The sequence below is a fragment of the Monodelphis domestica genome, chromosome 6, assembly GCF_027887165.1.
Source record: "Monodelphis domestica isolate mMonDom1 chromosome 6, mMonDom1.pri, whole genome shotgun sequence".
Taxonomy (NCBI): domain Eukaryota; kingdom Metazoa; phylum Chordata; class Mammalia; order Didelphimorphia; family Didelphidae; genus Monodelphis; species Monodelphis domestica.
Window position 1 is genome coordinate 171,694,460 of NC_077232.1, and position 18,778 is coordinate 171,713,237.

Sequence of the window (18,778 nt, forward strand, 5' to 3'; positions counted from 1 at the left end):
AGTTAGATTGAATAAATGGGTAAATGTAATTATGACACGAAACTGCTAGGTATGTGGCATAAACAGTGCTGGGACTTGAGTCCCGATTTCCCTCAATAGCATCCTTTAGAAGTGTTATTGGGTGGGACAGCTAGATAGCACAGTGGCCAGAGCTGCAGGCCTGGGTTCAAATTTGGCCTCAAGATGCTCAGCTGGAAGAGACTGGTAGATGTCAGGAAGGCATAAAGTTAAATGATTTTCAGTGATAATTACCCTGGGCAAGTCACTTACCTCTGTTTGCCTAACCCTTCTGTCTTAGAGTTGTTACTAAGACAAGTGAGGATTTTTTTTTTTAATGTTACTGGAATGAATTCAAACTGAGGAACAATGGCAGGATAATGCCTACCGCAGGACCTTTTGGGAAGGATTCAGAAACTGGATTTGGGGAAAGGCCTTGGGAAGTAAACTCATTTTCCCCTCTTTATAAAACAAAGACAGTTATTGAATGGGTAGTACAGATGGAGAATTTTATGTTATAAATAATGTTTAAAATCTTCCCTCGTGGTTTAAGATTGCTGCCCAATGATGGGTGCCATTCATTCATTTGACAATCATCAAATATTAAGTGTTCCCTATGTTCTGGGCACTGATTTTAGACTCTGGAGATACAAAAACAATAATTCCTACCCTAAGATTAGGATCCTTTTTTTTTTTTGCCTTCTGGGGATAAACACATGTATACAAGTAAATATTATATAGCATGTGTGCACTCACATACATACATACATACATACATATAAAGAGGAATGTGGGAAGAGCACAGTAACACCTGGAGGGTCAGAAGGAGTGTTTTGTAGGAGGTGATGTCTGAGCTGAGTCTTGGAAGAAACTAGATTCCAAGAGAATGAAGGGAGCTGGGGATAGTGAGGTGGCTCTGTGTATTGAGAGTCAGTCCTAGACATGGAAAATCCTGGGTTCAAATTTGGCCTCAGACACTCCTCAGCTGTGTGACCCTGGGCAAGTCACTTAACCTAGCCCTTATTGTTCTTCTGCCCTTCTAAAGTGGAAGATTAAGGTTTTTGAGAGACAGAGAGGGGGAGAGAGAGAGGAAGGGAGGAAGAAAGCCATCTTCTAGGCTTGGGAGAGAGACTGTACCGAAGTACAGAAATGAAATGTGGCATCCAGGAAAGAAGCAGGTCATCTTGGCTAAACTGTGAAGTGCAAAAAAGAGAAAGGATGTCTAATAAGCCTGGAAAAGAGGTGTCTCAGTACCAGATTGTGGCTCTAAATAGCCGAACAGAAGAGATTATTATTATATTTTCTTCTGGAGGCAATAGGGGACTAGTAGAGCTTCTTGCTCAAAAGACTAAAATTGTCAACAGCCTTATAAAAAAAATTCTTTTTTAATCCAAACAGAACAATTTTCAATTCCTTATAATTGGTGTAAAAATACAAGAAAATATGTGAGAACATGGTTCAATGGGGATGTGATAGGGGTTTTGATGTTAAAAGATCACTCTACAGCAAATATGAATAACATAGGAATAGGTTTTGAATAATGATATGTGTATAACCCAGTGGAATTGCTTGTCAGCTCCCGGGGGTGGGGGTGGGGGGGACATTGAACCGTGGAACCATGGGAAAATATTCTAAATAAATTTTCAAAAAAGTTTTTAAAAAGTAAAGAAAATATATGTGAGTGCATGGAGTATTCTAGCTCTGCTTCTTCCTTCCTAGGTGGGCTTGGGCTGTCTTCACTTGATTCATTTGTAGAACAAAGAACTTTAACCAGATGACCTCCAACCTCCTTTCCATTTCCAAACCCTACAATTCTAAATTAGTTGATTTCAAAACCCTGTGAGAACCCGTAGTCCCACTTCCTGAAATGCTGCTGAAGTCTAAAGCAGAAAGTCTTTCCCCCCTTCCTTCCTCTTTATCACAATCTTTACTTTGAAGCCAAACCCAAGATTACTCATTTTCTCATTCTCTTGTGCTTGAGATGACGTGTTGGTGGGATGCCCCAAAAGGAATGGAAAATGAAAAAAAGAAGCCAAATTTGGTTTAAAAGTTTTTCAGCTTACCTTTATATATGACATTTTAAGTTTTGCTAAGGATTTTATATACAATATCATATAACCCTTGCAACAATTTTTGTTAAGTTCTACTATCATTCCCCTTTTATAGCTAAAGAAACCAAGGCTGAGATTTAAGTGGCTTGTTCCATGAGCCAAGGCTGTTGTAAAGTGGGGTTTGAATGAGACCTTTCTGCCTCCCGAGTCCAGGGCTTTGTCGCACACATCACACTGCCTCTTAGAAGTGCTACATTTAGGGGGGTGCTTAGGTGACACAGTAGATAGAGAGCTGAGCCTGGAAGTGGGAGGTCTGGGTTCAAATCTGGCCTCAGACACTTCCTAGCTGTGAGACCCTGGACAAATCACTTAACCCCAGTTGTTTACCCCTTAATGCTCTTCTGCCGTAGAGCCAATGTTAGTATTGATTCTGAGACGGAAGGTACGGGTTTAAAAAAAAAAAAGAATGAAGCTAGGCATTGGTGTGTTCAGGTGGAGGAAGAATGGGACAGGGAGAAGAGAAGCCAGAGCCATTGGGTGTATGGAGAGTCATAAAGGCAGAGCAGACAAATTGACCTAGGCACTGTCTACAGAAACATCCTGAGCCACAAATGTAGGGAGCAGATGAGTGGCATGTATGTTCATCGTGTATCTGCCCTTGTGTTTAAAGGTCCTTTTTCTCATTAAGAGGGAAAAAAGAAGTGCTATATTTTAGTCCTTCAAAAGAGCTACTTCCCCATCCAGTGACCCACAGTCACTGTCTGTGGCTTCATTAGTTACCATGGCCAAATAATCACCAATCTGGTGAAGAGCTTCCTCTGTTCTTGGAAACATTGTCAGGAATACTTACAGCCTTTCAAGCCTGACAGGACTTCCATTTTGCTGACATAGTCTTTGAGATCCCGGATTCCCATCCATCTCAAAAATGAGGCATCCCAGGGGAACTGAACTGATGGATTTGAAAAATGATGAGACTTTTATTAACTTGGTTGTTTGGGACTTGTATTCGTTTAGGAGTTCCTTGAGGGTAGGGTCTTTTTTCATTTCCTTGTCTCCCTGAGGATGAGAAGAGTAGGCATTTATTAAAAGCTTGTTGCTATTAATTTAGTAAAGTGTGTGTTGACGTCGAGTTGATCTTTCTCTGCCTTTGGTGGATCCCATCTATTAAAATACTTTTTTAGACCCCCCTCCACCTCCGTAGCATTTAGCTCATCATCAATATGATCCACTTCTGTTATCACCAGTTTGTTGATGAGTTTGTGCCTGCACAGTTTCTCCCAGACTTTGCAGGTTAACAGATTGGTGAGAGTAAGTGACTTTGCAAGAGGTAGTGTTGCATAGAAGATAGAGACATGGCCATGGCTTCAGAAAATCCTGAATTCAAGTCCCAGCTTGTTTCTATATGTTTCTAGCTCTGTGACCCAGCCAAGTCACTCGACCAGTGCTCTAGGCAACTCTCTAAGATACTTTGAAGATGACAGTCTGCAGTGGTAAAGACTTTCTTCATCTGGAAGTTCTCTATACTAATGAAATCACAGGTCCATGGAAGCAGCTAGGGAGCTCAGTGGCTAGAAAGGTAAGCCTAGAGATGTGAGATCCTGGGTTCAAATGTGGCCAAGGACACTTGCTAACTGTGTGACTCTGGGCAAGTCATTTGACCCCTGCTACCTAGCCCTTCCCATTCTTCTACCTTGGAGTCAATACACAGTATTGATACTAAGACAGAAAAATCCGAGATCAGTCTTTATCCTAAATGAATTTACAACCGGGCAACATCTCAGCTGGGTTGCTGCACTGATCTTATTAACAATCATCCCTAAAGCAGCATTATTCATGTAATCAGCCCTAATGAGAAAAAGCCATTTGTTCTTTTCATGTACAGCAAAGTCTAATTGGGAAGGGGGGAGGACACCCCAGATAGAAGTCCTGACTTTACCTCCCACCTCAGTTCCAGCTGGCAGGATTCTCAGAGATTCCACCTCCTCTCCAGCTATTTATGTGTGGTCTCTCCTGTTTAGAATGTGTCAGTGACTATTGGAGCCTCTCTTTGTGTCAAGATGTTCTCAGCCCAGTGCCTGGCACATATGCTTTCATGAATGCTTGTTGAGTGACTGACCTAACACCAATTTCCTCATTGTAAAGTAGGAATAATACTTGTACTAACTACTGAAAAGTGATGTTGTAAGGAAGGAGAGTTACGTAGTAGAGCTATGAATTGGTTCAAATAGTTGTTTTTTTTTAAATAGAATTTGTTTCTAGGTATCTCAACCCTTCTCTCCCCTTCCCAGACCATAGGAGGTATCATTCAACAAACAGATATGCGTACATAGATTATGTCTTTTATGTGTTTCCATTTTTCAATTCATTCTCTGGAGGGGAACATTCCCAAATTATTCTTCCAATATTAAATCTGTAGCTGTAGATAATGTTCTCCTAGTTCTACTCATTTTACTCTTCATTATCTCATGTAGTTCTTTCCAAGGTTGTTGGCTTTTTAAATTAAACCTGCTCATCATTTTTTCCTAGCACAGTAGTATTCCATCACAACCATATACCATAATTTGTTTAATCATTCCCCAATTGATGGCTATCCCCTCTATTTTCAGTTCTTCACCACCATGAAGAGAGCTGCTAAAAATATTTTGTAATATATGGGTTCTTTTCCTTTTCACCTGCTTGCCTTGGGAAACAGATCCAGCAATAGTGTTCCTGCATCCAAAGGTATACACGGTTTTATAACTCTCTGGGTACAGTTCCAAATTGCTCTCCAAAGTAGCTGGATTGGTTAACAGTTATACCTGTGGTGTGTGATTCCCAGTTGCCTACCCCTTGCTGCTCTTCTGCCTTGGAACCAATCAATTGTCTTTGACTCAAGTACACACCAAGTACATGCTGGACCCAAGTATACCACCACTACTCTTGCACATACTACTAGGAACGCTAAGAACCAGGAGGTCCATATATTCAAAAATATTGATAGCAGCTCTTTTTATATTAGCAAAGACCTGAAAATAAAGTGGGTACCTCTCAATTATGGATTGGCGAAACAAACCAAACAATGTAAAGGAATTATTGTACCATAAGAAATGATGGACATGAAGAATTCAGAGTTTGATCTAACACAGAGGGAAACTAGTGAAACCAGGAAAAGAATTGATCATCCTGTGGTCTCTAGGATATAAAGGAAAAACAGCATTTAAAGATTTCAGAACCCTGATGGTCACAGATTGATGAATTTTCTAGTCACAGTAATTCTCTAAGCTGTCTGCTCAGGTGTAGAGGGGTTGCCCTCTTCACTGGTAGAAAGAGGGTGGGATTTGACCCTAAAAAATATATAGATTTTAAAGGGGAAAGGACCTATTTGTTTAAAAATATTTATATCAGCCCTTTTTGTGATGGAAAAGAATTGGAAATTGAGGTGATATCCTGCTGGGGAATGGCTGAGTAAACTGATTTATGGTGGTGATGGGGAAAAAAAAAAGAACCCTGAGGGTAACGAACAAAACCTGATTCCCACCTCTCTGGAAGGAGATGCTGGTGGACTAGAGATGTGCAATGAGACCCATATTTTCCTGCATGGCCAATGTGTTGATATGGTCTGCATAACTCCATTTGTTATAAGATTAGACTCAGTGGAGGTTCATTAGTCAGTGGAAAATGCCCATGATATACCCCAAGGAGCATCAACAACTTATAAAAGCAGTTGTTCGAAATGCGAACTCTCCTTCTGGTGAAGCATCAATACGGTTCTAAGTGTCTGCTCTAGGATATTGTTGTTGTTCAGTTGCATCGGACTCTTCATGACTCCTATGGCATTTTCTTGGTACAGATACTGGAGTGGTTTGCCACTTCCTTCTTCAGCTCACTTTACAGATGAAGAAACTGAGGCAAACAGGGTTAAGTGACTTGCCCAGGGCCACACAGCTGGTAAGTGTCTGAGGCCAGATCTGAACTCAGGAAGATGAATCTTCCTGACTCCAGACCTGGCACTCTATTTACTGTTCCACTTAGCTGCCACAATAGGATATTTAGGGCTTCTTTAATGGAATCAGAGAGGGTCAATGCAGATTTTTTAGGCTGAATGGGTTGAATAGAATTTCCCAAACAAATAATGGCCCTTTTTGTTTTTCCAAATTTCTTCACTTCTTTTGGTGTTCTTAGATTTTAAATAATTTCCTCAACATAATTCCAAGCTGGGTACATTCAATGTTGCCATCCTTATTTTTTAGATGAACATCATAGGGTGATCCCATTGACAGTGGGATCACTGCTTTAAAAACTGTTTTGAAATTATTTTGAGCTCTTCTTCTCTGCCTCCTGACCCAAGTCTGAGAGCAGTTCTTTTCCCCAAAATTTGCCCAAATAGCCAAGTAGGAGTTTGTATGTGAAGAATCAGACTTTGTTATGAAAATGATAGAAGTGACCTGTTATAACATTTTAAGGAAGAATAATTCACTGTCTTTAGAAGTAATTGTGTATCATATTTGGACATCAAATTAATTTGGATTTAATCCACTGATGAGAAATTTCTGCTTTTAGAGCAAAACCTTGGTGTATGTATTCTTAAGCCTCTCTGCTTTTACTTGCCCATATAGATACTGTGGCATAAGTAACCCAGGGTTCCACCAATATGCCTTATATAAATACTTAATTCTTATATTGCATGAATTTGGATGTAGTTGGCGTACAATGCCAGTGTCTAGAGTCAGGAAGGCTCTTCTTCCTGAGTTCAAATGTAGTCTCAGACACTTACTAACTGTGAGACCCTGGACAAGTCACTTAAGTTTGTTGGCCTCAGTTTCCTAATCTGTAAAATGATCTAGAAAAGGAAATGGCAAAACCACTCTAGTGTCTTTGGCAAGAAACCCCCAAATGGGGTCAGAAAAAATCAGATACAACTGAAAATGGACAAGGACAATGATAAGTGGTTGTAATTAAATGACACCAAAAGAGAAAAGGCAGTGAACAATGGCCCTTCCATTCACCCCCCACTTTTTAAAAACTTCTTATATTTATATAGTTTTTTACATATGACAAAGCACTTCTCTTGCAACAAAGAGCCCTGTGAGAGAAGTAATGTCAGTATTATTATCCAGACATTAGAGTTGAGGAAACAAGTTCCTATAGAGGTTGTAACTTGCCCATAATTAGACAACCAATAAGTGTTGCCTCCTGGATTTCCTTTAGCTGCAGTTTAGTAATGCCTTTTGTTTTTACATCACAATCCTTTCCAGATATAACCTCCCTCCCCAGCCCCAACCAATGAGCCTTCCTTGTAGCAAAGAAAAATGAATAAGTAAAACTGGCCCAGCAATCGTATCTGACAGGCTAGGTAACATTCCACACTATAGTCCCCGTCCCCCATCCCTATCAGAAAAGAGAGGTAAGTGTCCGTATTTCTTCTCAGGGGTCAGCACCAGCACAGCCTGGTTTTGTTCTCTCTTTTCTTGACTCTTGCACAAGCATTGTCATTCTCTTGTATACCATCCTACCATCCTGTCTTTCTTGGGGAGGAGGGAGAGACAGACACAGAGAGGGACAGAGACAGAGACAGAGACTGACCTTCTAAGATGCTCTCCAGAATCCAGATAGTAGAAATTGGGGAAAGGCAAAAAAATAGAATGAGAAGGAAGGAAAAGGGAAATGTGCTTTTTCCCTCCTTTTAAAAAAAAATCCCTTTTCTAGAATATCCTGGTACTATCTTGTCTCCCTTTGGGGCACCATAAGTTCCTGAGATTTTCTTGATAAGGGTGCACCCTCCTCCTCTTCAGTCTTAAACTATAGAAGGCTGCTGGCGCCATCACTGCCTGATAATTAGGTTTTTTATTTTCTCACTATAGAAAAGAAAAAGGCAGTTGTCTCATGGTTATGAACATTGTTCAAGTTAACCTAGCAATTAGGAACACGGGATCATTCTCCCAGAAAACTTCAGGTTTTTAAATGGCAATAAACAATATAAAATGTTTGCCTGTCGCTATGTAACAGAGCATAGTCTTCATCCTCTAGGGTCTTAGATTTAGTTTATGTTTTTAAATTTTTTATTATGAACCTCCCAAATAGGAACAAACAATTGGATTTTCTTAAAACTCTCAGCTTCTGTCTTAGTATCAATTCTAAGAAAGAAGAGCAGTAAGGGTTAGGCAATTGGGGTTTAGTCACTTGCCCAGGGTCACCTAGTTAGGAAGGGAAGTATCTGAGGCCAGATTTGGACTCAGGATCTCTCATCTCTAGGTCTGGCACTCTCCACTATGCTACGTAGCTGCCCCCAAACATTAGCATTTCAATCTACAGAGAACAAGAAAACAGGGTTATATATGAAACTGTGAATCTCTATTGCATAGTTTGGGTTTTTTTTTTCTTTAAAGGTGTATATTTAGGGGCAGCTAGGTGACTCAGTAGATTGAGAACCAGACCTGGAGACAGGAGGTCCTGAGTTCAAATATGGCTTCAGATACTTCCTAAATGTGTGACCCTGGCCAAGTCACTTAATCCCCTTATTGCTCTTCTGCCTTGGAACCAATACACAGTATTGATTCTAAGATGGAATGTATAGGTTGTTTTTTTTTTAAGTGTATATTTAAGAACCAGCACTGCTTTGCTCACATGTCACCTAAATTTCCTTCTGCTCTCTTCTGTATACTTTTAAAATGTTTTACTCTTCTTTACTTTTTTTTTGCATCACTGATATCCCCACTCATTCCACTCCAGTGGCTCCCCCTCCCACCCTTCCAAAAAAGTCTTCCCTTTTAATAAATGAGTGTAGTCAAACAAAACAAAGTTCACACATTGGCACTATCCAACCATGTTGGTCTCATTTTTTACCCAGTCTTTTCCTCTCTTCTAAGAACGCAGAAATATGCTTCTTCAATCTCCTGGACCCATAAATGGGTTCTTACATTTTTTTCATCATTGTTTTCCTTTATATTATTATAGATGGATATCTCGTTCTCCTACGTCACTCTGTGTCATATAATTCTCTGCAGATATCTTGGAACCCTTTTGTCATTTCTTATGATGTCATGACACTTCCTATGTTCTAACTTACTCAGCCTTTCCCCAACTGGTGGTCAATCTTTTTTTTCTCAGTGCTTTGTTACTATAAGATATGCTGCCCTACATAGCTGTCTTTGATCCCTTTGGGACAGAGGCACGGAATGGCGTTATCTCTTGGTCAAATGGACTTTTAGGGCATAGTTCCAAATTGCTCTTCCTGAATGGTTGGGCCAATTCAGCAATTCCACCAACAACACATTAGTGTACCGAGGCTACCATACTTCCTCCAACAATGATCATTTCCCCTTTGTGGTCATAGTTTCCAGTCTAAAAGGTATAAAGTAGGATCCCAGCGTTTTGGTTTGTTTTAACTTTTATTGCATCCACAATTAAACATTATTTAACTCAAGAAGATATCTGGTTGGGCACCAGTTAGATGAGCTAAGAGGACTGGTTGATGATGGGATTTCATTTTTGGAACAAAGGATGGTAATGAGCAATGATGAATTCATACTGCTCGTGGGGCTAAACTCTTCAACTTTCTCATCCAGCAGTTTCATAGAGTCTGCTTTCATTGCCTCATTGCCTCCCGGTCCCTAATATTTTTAAGACTTGTCGAGTTGGCTGGCCTGTCTGCCTTTCATTCGACCTCTCTTATAATGCGGCGTGTCTTGTGACACCATCTTATAATGTGAGTCCAATTGTATGCTGTCTGCAGTCCACATCAAAGGAAAGAAGCGTGATGTTGACTTTAATATGGATGGGAAGAGAGGGGGTAGAACACGGGTGTGGGCAAACCCTCGCTTCTTTTGCTTCTTGCTTTTCAGAAGGCTGTTGACTTGTGGCCTCATCTAGTTTCCGTCTCAGTTGGGCTACATCAACATGAGCAGCTAGATGCAATTACAGAATTTTAAGTGTCCTGATCAAAGTCAATGAAGAAAGTGTTCATTCTTCACAGGATTTAACATGAGACAGATCTAGCCAGAGGAAATTCATTTGGGTGTCGGGTATTCTTATTACCCACCCATTCTGATTCAGCCACTTCATTTTTGCCTAAATACTGCACTTTGGGCTCCCCAATCTGATGCTTTTCCAGTTGTATTTGGACATTGGAAGCAGTGAGGGAAATAGAGAAGCACCTTTTTCCCCCTCCACTCTCTCTTGAGAGCTAGTAAATGGCATGAATATTAGGTTAGTATCATTCTTATATTAAATCTTACAAAAAATTACCATGAGAGGTTTGCATATTTGAAATAACATAACTCACTGCTTGTTTTGGCAAGGGGTAGGAACTAGTCCAGCATTTAACTTTTGCATCTTCAAAGCCCCAGGATATTGGGGTGGAGGGGACAAATCTTAAGCATGCACAAGAGAGAGCAGCTCCATAATCCATACTTCATTGCATTTCGATCATGAATTTACATGTTACTTTACCAGATGATGACATGTGAAATAAGGAATTTGCCTTTCTCATGAATTGGCACTACCTTGTGACAACTTTAAAGATGGCATAAGAGAAAGTAATATAGCATTACCAGAGACCCATGGGAGTATTTGTCTCTCAGTATAGAGAGAACCTATCAAAGCTTTTTGGATCGGTTTTTTCTCCTTTATTTTATTATTGCACTCGTCTATTTGAAAAATGTCCAGTTCTTTTGTAGTTCTTATTGCAAAAATTAAAATCTGTTTGTTGGAAATAATCCTGACATTTTGACTTAGTACGACTACATTTTTAATGATTATTTTTTTTCTATCAGAGACTAAGACAAAAACACTCAAGTATTAAACATGTTTTTCTTTTCCTTAGCAAATACCAAAATGGGGGGCAGCTGGGTAGCTTAGTGGATTGAGAGCCAGACCTAGAGATAGGAGGTCCTAGGTTCAAATATGGCCTCAGACACTTCCTAGCTGTGTGACTGTGGGCAAGCCCCCATTGCCTAGCCCTTACCACTCTTCTACCTTGGAACCAATACATAGTATTGATTCCAAGACAGAAGGTAAGAGTTTAAAAATAAATAAATAAAATAAAAACCGAATACCAAAATGACTTGTATAGTATAAAAGAGAGGGTATTTTTTCCTTTTCTGCAAGCAGATTAAAGAATGAGCATAGTTTATTCTTATAGCTAATGATGGCTCTAGATAATTAAATAAAAGTTTTCCTGGGAAGAAAGAGAAAAAAAAATCAGACTGGTTTCCACCAAAAGCTTCACTATTTTCCACACAAATGACATATTTCCTCCAGAGATGCATTTGCGATCTCATTGTTATGGTGCTATTGGCCCAACCTGATTCAGACCCTTCTGATACTTCAAGTTTGGAGTTGAAACTAAACAAGACACTTATAGACAATATGGCAATTAACAAAAAAGATGTTTATCTATAGAAAATGTTGCAAAATTACAAAAAATAAGCTTAACTTCAAAGAAGAAATATAAGAACATTGTTCCCCATTCTTTTACAGAGGTGAGGGTCCATAAGTGTGGAACATTGCCTATAACGTCATTCCTCACCTCCCCCCCAGTATATAGAATCAGTTTAGTGGAATGTTTTTCTTTTCTGCTGGTTCCTCCCTCCCCCCCCCCCATCTTTGTTCTGAAGGGATATGGGACAATTTAGACAATGTGAAAACCAGAGATATCAATAGATAACAACAGAAGATAGCAATCAAAGTTTATTCAAAAAACAAAGGGAGGCTCAGCAAGAGAATAGCATTGGAAAGGTTACTCAGCAAGGATACAGAATTGATTCAGTTGAGAAGTCCTCTGAAGCTGCCCTCCCCATAGTGCTCTTCAAGCATGTGTGGTGCCTGAAAAAGATGCTTCTGGCTCCCTGTGCTGGCTTTTGTACTGAGATCAAGTCAAGGCATCAAAGAATTTAGTAAGTGCCAGGCACTGTATAAAGCACTGTGGATACAAGTGGAAGAAAAGAAAAAGAGCATCCCTGCCCTCAAGAAACTTACATTCTAATGAAGGAAAAGGACCCATAAAAGATGACTGAAGTAGGAGGGAGAAGTCCCAAGAGTGAAGCATGCTCTTCATGGAGGTTCTGGGAAGAACTAGGAGGGAAAGGGGGCCTCTGGGATAGAGGGAGAAGGGAGACATGATGAGATCTCATGGTAAGATCTCATGGATGGTTTGAATACCTTTTAAAGCAACTAGCTAAGCAGGAAAAGGGGCCCAACCTATGTGGGCAGAGCCTTAGGAATTATTGCTCCTACTATCCATATATGGAGACTGCTTCCACTAGATTGCAGCACTTTGCAATCCATGCCTCCTCCCCCCATGTCTTCCTATGGCATGTGAAAGGAATCGCAGATATCCAAGCTCTGGAAGACGTAAAAAGTAAACAGCTTTTGGGTGTGGACCCATGAACAGATTATCTTTGCTGTCCTCAGAGCAGCCTAGCTGAGGACAGAAACCTGTCCTTCACAAAGAAGATTAACCCCTGGATGATGTTTCATTTTTTTGTTTGTTTGTTTTCTAATTTCTTTACTTTGGCCACCCATGGTGACCTACTCCTTTGAGGCTGATAATTGTAAAAAAAGGAGGAAGTTGGATCATATCCTGTAACAGAAAAAGGTTTTCATAATTCTGCTATCTTAGCTGCCCCCTAAAAGGTGAAGAATGCAGGATTGTCTTTTCCTTTCAATGTGCCTTCCCTTTCTGCTATTACAAAACCTATTAAACTATGACTGCATTGATCCTATAGTGCCTAGCTTGTAGGTTCTATGACCTCTCTTACAATATATGTATGACAGGTTTGCTTCTTAAAAGTGTATACCTGGAAGCGCCATCTCTCTTCTGGGGAATCTAAATAATTGATATTGCTTATAAGAGAATATCTGTATATAGACATCCATATATAATATCTATATTCATAATTAAGATCTTTCTCTCCTTGTATGACCTTTATGTATCAGAAATTTATTTCCCTTCCATCTTTCATCTTCACTTGTGAGAATAATTCAAGGTTATATTCTTGGCATTGGAAAGGTATTTATGAGCAGAACTTCATGGAAAGACTAGTCCTAGGACTAGAGATTGGGACTGAACTTGTGACTTTCCTGATAGACTTAATGCCCACATTTATTGGTTTCTATCCTCAATAATAGGGCTTCCTAACTTGAGTCATACCTTGGTTATGGTTGGGTTTTTTATGTATTTGGATAACTATTTCAGTAGATACTTTTTGTAATCCTATGTATTTTATTTTATGCATTTAAAAACAATTTTGAGAAGGGGCCATACACCATAGATTGCCAAGAGGGGTCCATGACACAAAAAAAGATGACTATGCACAGTTAGCTATGTGGTTTTAATTGGTTTTCAGTTTCTTTTTGTTTACCCACAAAACCACATGATAAAGTTTCCCTATTTCTTTAGTTTTAACTTTATAGATAAATATCTACATCAGGCCAAATGGTGCCCAACCTTGAAAAATTGGGAAGCTTTTCAATTCCATATTTTTATTGTCCCTCAACCAATTACTTAAAGATCCCAAAGTAGAGCTATGGAAGCAGAAATTTGTTTCCCACCAATGGCCATTCTAGAACCACTCCCCCCCCCCCCCCCCCCGAAAGTAAGGTTGTCACACTACTACCCCTACCCAGATGCAAATCTGGAATACCAAAGCATTTCATCCCCTGCTCTCTACAGTAAAGAATATCCTCTAATAAATTTCATCTGGGTATTTGTTTTGCACATGAGCTTTCTTTCTCCTTTTCCTTTCTAATTCAGACATCAAGTAACATGATCACTCTTTTGGAAAGTCCTTTTCTACCAAATGAAATAGGCAGGAAAAACATAATAGTTTCATTTTAAAACTCAAACTCACATAGCTGTCATTCAGTTGCTGCAGTAAATGAATCTAAGTCACCTCCTTTGCCCCCAATATGTGACTTTCTAAGTGGGCAGTAGTCTCCATCTCATTCATCCCCAGCCTAAATGCACAGACATGTAGCAGGTTTTATTACTTAGAACCATGTAACATTAGAGTTGGAAGGGACCCAAAAGGCTATCCAGTTCAATCCCTGAAGTCATCAGACCCACCCACAGGATCCCCAACATAGATGCAGAACCAAAGGGGATGTTGGATCCCATTTAATACAACCTCCATGATTTTACAGACAAGAAAACTGGAACCTAGTGATTCATCTGATCCTCTTAATTTTAATGCCTTCCTTCTGCTGCTTTCCTTCAATTTATTCTGAATATAGCTTGTTTTTATGTTAGTCATTTGCATGTCATCTCTTCCATAGACTCTGAGCTTCTTAGGAGTAAGGACTGTCTTTTACCTTTATTTTTATCCCCAGAAATGCATACAAAATAAATAAAAGACAACTGCAGGGAAGAACGAAGAGACATTCAGGGATTGTGTAACTAAATTATTGAAATTAAGTTACTGAAGCAATAAGCTAATTAACTTGCTAATGTTTTATTAAGAAAAATGTTTTGGACTTTTTGGTGTTGCTGTAGTGGAATTGTTTTGGAGTTTACCTAGGGCTTGTCATTTTCCTTGAGGATTTTCCACGTTGTCTTTTAGGCACTTCTAAATGTTGCCATTGCTTCTAGATAAGTTATATTCTAAAATTACAAGTCATTGCCATCTTGATGATGGATATTGTGGAAATTTGTTGCCATCTTTACTCTTTAAAAGCAAACTTGGGAATTATGTATCTCCATGTTGATGTGTTTTTAACTAAAAAATGCTGAACTTTATTAAGTAGTAGCCATGGTCCTTGCAAAACTTCCTAAATAGTACTCCATGGACTTTCATCACAAGTTTTTCATGTAGCATATGAGAATCTGGTTTATCCATCACCTTGCCAACAATTAGTTTTGAATTTAAGAAGGATTGAAAGCCAAGGCTAAAGACAGAAAGTTCTGGGTTCAAATATGGCCTCGGATACTTCCCAGATTTGTGACCCTGGGCAAGTCACTTTACCTTCATTGCCTAGCCCTTACCACTCTTTTTTTTTTAAACCCTTACTTTCCATCTTGGAGTCAATACTGTGTATTGGCTCCAAGGCAGAAGAGTGGTAAGGGCTAGGCAATGGGGGTTAAGTGACTTGCCCAGGGTCACACAGCTGGGAAGTGTCCGAGGCCAGCTTACCATTCTTTTATCCACACATATTTTACCACACAAGGGAAGAAGTGTGTATACATATGTATCTCGCTCTCTCTCTATATGTGTGTGTGTGTGTGATATGTCTACATAGGTGATGTTTATAATCACATCATAGAGAAATCATAGGAGGTATAGAACAAAATAGCTGGTCTGGAAGGAGTAAGATATCCTGTTGTAGCAGAGAAAGAGATGAACTAGGAATCAGGCAACCTGGGTTCAAGTTAGCCCTGCCACTAACTCATTAAAACTTTCAGCATCTCTAAAGTGAGGAGTTAGGAGTAGGGTCAAAGGATTCTCATTAGGCTACAAAATATTGATCCAGCTTCCTTGTGTAATGAAGAGACAGCCTCAGAGACTAGCTTTGAGTTATTTTCTCTGTACTTAGGCAAAGTTTCAGGTACAGTGTTGTTAGAGAGTTTGCTCATGGGGAGTTCCAAGGAAATCACAGGCTCTATCCCTATATAGGTACAGTACATACCTTAACCAACATTTTGTATTGGTTCTCCCTCATACCATAGAATGAGGGAATGTTTAGTTCTGTAGGCACTGAGCTGGGGAGAGATGCTAGGACCGAAAAGTTCTGAGTCTGTGGGTTAGGAACCCAAGCTGTTTGCATGAGGGGATATGGATATTGGGCTTCTAGAGCTCCAACTAGAGCAATTTGGGGTAGGAAAAGGGCCCATTGCAAACCTTTTAGAAGTGGTTATTTGGAAAGAATTTTCCTTTCATCTTGTGCATAGTTTCTGCATTTAGTTAACCAGATTTTGACTTGCCCCCAAAGAGCCCTTATCCAAATCCCTGTCCGAGTAAGGTAATGGGTACCAAGCTCTGTACTCTTTTCTTTACTCCTCCAATGCGTTGAAAACATTGGAAGAGTTCTGCTACTGTCGGCCTTCTAGTGGACTTCCTGTGACACTTGAATGTAGGTCTGATGTAAAAGGCTTCCTAACCATTTAGAGCTAGCCAGAGAGATGGAATGGAAGGAAGCAGGTGCCTTTCAACAAAGGCTGGATGATCACTTGCAGGGGATTCTTTTAGAGGATTTACTCATGGCACATCCTTTCCTCTGAGATGTTCTGACTGCCAGTGAACCTGACCTTAGAACACTGGGAAATCTCCATCCTTGGGTGAGTGTTTGAGCTGCTTCAAGAAATGGCCAGAAGATGGCAGCATTGGGCTTGCCTAGTTCAGAGAGCCTTCCTTTACAGTTGCTGTTCCTATTTTGTGGGGGGAGGTTATTTAACCTTTCTTTTCTCTCTCCCACCCCCTCCACATTTTCTTGCATCCTCAGGCAGCCTCCTGACAGGTGTGCAGCCTGGTAATCCTGGCCTTTGTGCATTGTTCAGCTTTTAATTGGCACATGTGCAAAACCAAGGGACTAGCGCCCAGGGTAACAGCTGGGGAAGATTATTCACAAGCTCCCCAGCCTGCTGTGCTTATCAGCAAAGAAAATATTCTGTAAACAGATGACTAGAGTAGACACTCAGGGCTGCTGGAGCAGGATTAAAAAATAGATTAGTGTTTGTCAATATCCCCAAGAGCTTATTAAAGGAGCTCTGTCTGGTTGGGGCAAGTTTAGGGTGTGGTTTTAAAAAATTGCAAGTACCAAGACTTTAAAGCATACTTTAATTTCCCCGTGAAACTTCAAAACCAAGTAATCTACCCTGCCTGCTGCCCCATCACGCCCTTTCTCTATAAGGGCTAGGAATGCAGTTGAAGAATCAGGTAGGAGTCAAACATGAGGAGATACACTTATCTGCTTTTCTCTGTGGCCTGATTAAAATAAGCCCATTGCATTCGTTTCTTAAAAATGAATAAGCCCTGATTTCCTTTCTTCCCTTTTCCCCCCACCTCACTCCCAAAAGAAACAAGAAAAGCAAAACCCTTGTAATAAATATGCAGAGTTAAACAAGAATTCAAACCCAGGTCTTTGATTCCAAATCCAGCACTCTGGCTATTCTCTCGTACTCTCTTTCTTATGAATAAGAGTCTGCAGATGAAATCTGTGGCTCTAGCAATAGGCTTCCTTATTTGGGATCCCAAACTGACTTGTCTTTTACAGAATTCTACATTACATGATTGGGAAAAAAAAGACACTGAGAAGATTTTCAAGTCACTTTGAACCTTCTTGGGCTAGGGATGAAAAAAAAAAGAAACAAGGCATGTAGGGATTTAGAACTTCTCAAGAGCTTGGGCATGTTTATAACTTGACTTCAGCTAGAAAATAGAAACACTATCACAGGCATTCTGAACTTGGATGGGAAAAAATTGTACCCTTTTTTTGCTAACCTTTGTAACTGTGTGTTTTACATGTTTAAAAACATTACTCTTAGAAGAGGGAGTCCACAAGCTTCACCAAACTGACAAAGGGGTCCTGGCAGATATCAAGCACTTACTATATGCCAAGCACTGTGCGGAGAAGTTTGGGGGGTACCGAGACAAACAGTAAGAAAGCTAAGCCCTGACCTCCAAGAGTTTACATCCTCCTGAGGGTGGGCAACCCATAAAAGAGGGGACAAAGAGTGACAGAAAAAGTTCAGAATGTCTGCTCCACAGAGACACTGCACTTGAAATTGGGATAAACGAGGGTGGGTATTAGAGAAATGATCAACGCTGTGGATTCGCCCAGGAAAGAGAAAATTCGCTTCCAAGAAGTGGGTGGTATTAGACATGTTTCCTGAGGATGATAATAATCTGTTGATGCATATTTCTAGGACTCAGTAGATGTGCTGTAACTACCAGTCCCTCCTAACTCGGATGATTCCGCCTTGCCTATTTCATAACATATAAGGTCAAAATAATTAATGCCTTCCTTTCATGGTAAGATTGTTAGGGAGGTGTAGATCCTTTTGCAGAAACTTGTGTTATCTTTTGTTTTCCTCTTATCTGTACTTTCCTCTCGTACGATTTGGCGTGCATGTTTTAAATAGAACCTGAGATTTATTTATAAAGTATTTGTCTATTTGCTGGCCCAGGACAATTTCTGTTTTCCTTCTGTTCCCTCCCCCTCACTCCAGCCCCTAGCCCCGCCACCCTTCCATGTCTAAGACTTACAGGGAGACACATTTTGGGTCATTGGGAAGGAAGGACTTCTTGACAGTTCCAGCTATCATCCCAAATGGGAATGGGGACCTTGCTGCCCAGGCAGCCAGTCAGGCAGCAGCTGGTCTCTCCGAGTGTTGAAGCAGAAACCGGATCACCATCTGTCATGGCCTGTGTGTAGGAGGGGATTTTTTCATTGGGTGGGTGGTGGAACTGGATGACCTCTAAGGGTCACTTCTCTGCTTAAGAACCCTTCATGGCTCCCCTGGTACGATGCCAGAGAAATGTCACCAGCAGTAAGTGCCTGTTAACAGAAAGAAGAGCTCGCTGTGTTTGGGGAAGGAAGGCTTCATGGAAGAGGTAGGACTCCTATGATGCCCTATTTGATGTGCTGTGTAACATAATATATATACTCCAGCTTCTGCTACCTTCTTTGGTCTTCACAACAACTTGGAGAGGAAAGGACCTTACAGAAAAGGTAACTGGGGATTGTGAAACTCAGGTTTAGGAGAGATCTGGAATCAGATGCTGCTTCTACCTGTATGACCCTGGGCAAATCATTTGATT

At 40.3% G+C, this 18,778-nt stretch overlaps 1 protein-coding gene across 3 annotated transcripts in view; it reads left to right on the plus strand.

Moving 5' to 3' along the window:
- The window catches only part of NOCT (nocturnin), a 44,526-nt gene that overhangs the window by 11,669 nt on the left and 14,079 nt on the right, over positions 1-18,778 (plus strand). The window contains exon 1 of one of the 3 annotated variants that reach the window (XM_056802714.1): positions 1,609-18,571. The exons of the other annotated variants lie outside the window; for them this stretch is intronic. The gene's annotated coding sequence lies outside the window, so the exon portion shown is untranslated. Of the gene's footprint in view, positions 1-1,608; positions 18,572-18,778 lie in introns of those variants that run through there. 3 annotated transcript variants of the gene reach the window in all.